The following is a 2803-nucleotide window of genomic DNA, read 5'->3' as shown; positions in this document are numbered from 1 at the left end:
AAAAAGAAGAAGATCTCACAATGATGAGCTAAAACATGAAGTCATCGAGAGATAAAATTATATTTTAATCAATTTAATATTACTTGGAAATATTCAAGATAATTGGTTATGTTTTAACAGTAGGTGCAGTAGTATTCCATTTGGGTGGCATGTGCCATTGCATGATTTAAAAGGTGTCTATTATATATGCACATACTCTATAGAATATGGAACACAATAACAGGTGAAGTTTTATCATCTCAGGCAGGTAAGGTCATAGATATATTTTTCTTAGTTTTATAGAATTAGCTATTACATGTGAATTCAATCTAAAAAGAACTATTATTGTTAAAATCAAATCTAGGAATAGGATTTTATTTCCAAAGGAAAAGATAGCTATTATCAAATGTTTGCAACAATTTGTCACAGACACACACAAATAAGTGAGTGTCAACTCTTCCAAAAACCAAATCATGGAGTACACTCTCTTAGGCTCTGATCTGAGCCCCAAGAAATCTTATTTTCAATTTGATTCCCCACATATTTCAGACATGGCAGGATGAGATGAAAGATGGATTAGAGTCGAGTCTTAAATTGGCTTTACCAAGGCAAGCAAGACCTTTCCACACTGTGAAATTTTTTTGAACGAGGCATTTTTCTGGGAATTTTTCAACCAAAAAACAAAGATGTTATTTTGTCATTTAGTAGTCCCATTTTCGGCAAAATATAGTGCATATAAGAACAACAAGCAGATGGAATAAGCAAAACAAGAAGATATTATGGGTAAGCCCAGAACGGATTACAGCTTGATATTCTATGCGTGGGTCTGATATCGTCTTTTCAGAAGAAGTAGATGTCAGGGTTACAGGCATAAAATGACTTATTCTTGGCATGTTGTGTAATTTGTAAAGCTTCCCTCCTGCATCATGGTGCTTTAAAATCCATATACAGATAAAATATTAAAAGATGGATATACATATATTATCTGAAATTGCCCATTTTTTATAGAGAAGAGTATAGTTAATATTTATGGTATGCTTAATGTTCACAAATCCTCCCCATGCCTGACATATTTACTGCATTCCTATAGAGTCACTGATTTTGAGACTACAGCATGTCGGGAAGATAATATCGTACATGATTGATTCTTGTTTACAATAAATTTTCCGTGTTCAATTGTGTCCCATAGAAAAGGAAATATTTTCAGCTCTTCTACAATGACCCCATTTTTATTTAGTCTACCATGTGCAAGGCACACAGATAGCATGGATAAAAAGATGGAGCTCCCGATGGAGCTTGGAACTAATAATGTTTAAGTGAAACATTATTATATGGGCAGAATGGAAGAAGAAATCAGAAATACATTTAGCTGTTAGTAACACAAAAATTCTACGACACTGGCCTAGTTGAACAAGCATTACTTTCTCTTCGATGTTAGAATTCCACATGTAGTTGTTATAAGTCAGCTGATGGATGATGTTCCCGCTTCTTTTATCTCTTGCCTCAGGGCATATGCCACTGGAGCTGAAGATGGCTCTCGTCACTCTGGCTGGCAACATTCAACCACATTCAACACAGGAAGAAGACAGTGGGGCATAGATCTGCTCGTGAGGGCTTTTGAGACTATAAATCTGTACAGGAGCAAGTAGACAGATTCATCTTTCTCCCAAGGAGTGGCTGGTGGATTTGAAACCTTGAAGCTAGTTGTGGTCACTTCTGTATGCCCTCAACATAACACAGTCACTATTCAATAAGTTATAGTTCAGGGAGTGACTGAAGATATTAATCAATCACCCAGGCAATTCAATAATTTCTTACAGGATGCCTTGTATATACCAAAACAGATGAGGTATTTTTATACAGATCAGAAAAATAGCTTAAGAATGCCTCATAGAATGTAAGCAACATGGCACATGTAGGGAATGCAAGAGATGAGATGTCTGAAGTGGAAATTAGTGTCTGAGAAACATTTATGTAATGTCTACTATGACCAACACTCTTCTAAGTTCTTTGCTGTATTAAGTCAATCGATATTCACAACACATTTTCGAACTAAGCACAAGTACAACAAGTCCATTTAACAGAAGAGAAAACTAAGGAACAGAGGTACAGAGAAACTTGCTCCGGTTCGCACAGCCAGGGACAAGCAAACCCAGGTAGTTTGCCTATAGATTCACTCAATATAGATGAACCTTTAGTAACAGTCGAGAACTACACCATTCAGAGTCTTGCCACGCAAGAGGCTGAATTTTAGCAAATAGTTTACTTAAAGCAATTTAGGATGAGCATGATTTAGTCAACATTCCCTTAAACAAAGAGGTATTGAGAGGCATAAGGGTGGAGCTACAACACTTCAGCTAAACGATGTGGAGAAGTCGCAAATCATCAAGAGGAGTCACATTTCAGAAATACAATTGGGCTAAATGGACAGGGTTTGTGCCCGTGCAGTAAGAGGATGGGTCAGGGATGATCAGCGGGACGATCACTCTGCTGATTGGATGAATGCGGAGGCCCTTAACTGAGGCAGGGAATCCAGAAATTAAAGATAGGCAGGGAACTATGACATATTACAGTTGCCCATGTTAATTTTTAGGTGCCTTGATTTATTCAAATATAGACCTCAGGAGTTAGATGTTGAGTTATCAGAACATAGGTGATAGTAAAAAAAAAGAGTTCAAGAGGACTGTTATCCTCAAATTTATGTGCATGAGGATTACCTGTCGGTGCCCAAACCTCTTTGGAAACCCAATTGTTAAAAGCCTTCTCCTGGGTCGTGCTCACTTAGCTAAAGCAACAAAATATATTACAAGAGGCCCAAGTAGTT

The sequence above is a fragment of the Tenrec ecaudatus genome, chromosome 5, assembly GCF_050624435.1.
Source record: "Tenrec ecaudatus isolate mTenEca1 chromosome 5, mTenEca1.hap1, whole genome shotgun sequence".
In the NCBI taxonomy this organism is placed as follows: Eukaryota; Metazoa; Chordata; class Mammalia; order Afrosoricida; family Tenrecidae; genus Tenrec; species Tenrec ecaudatus.
The sequence above is the reverse complement of the archived record's forward strand: the minus strand, read 5'-3'. Positions refer to the sequence as shown.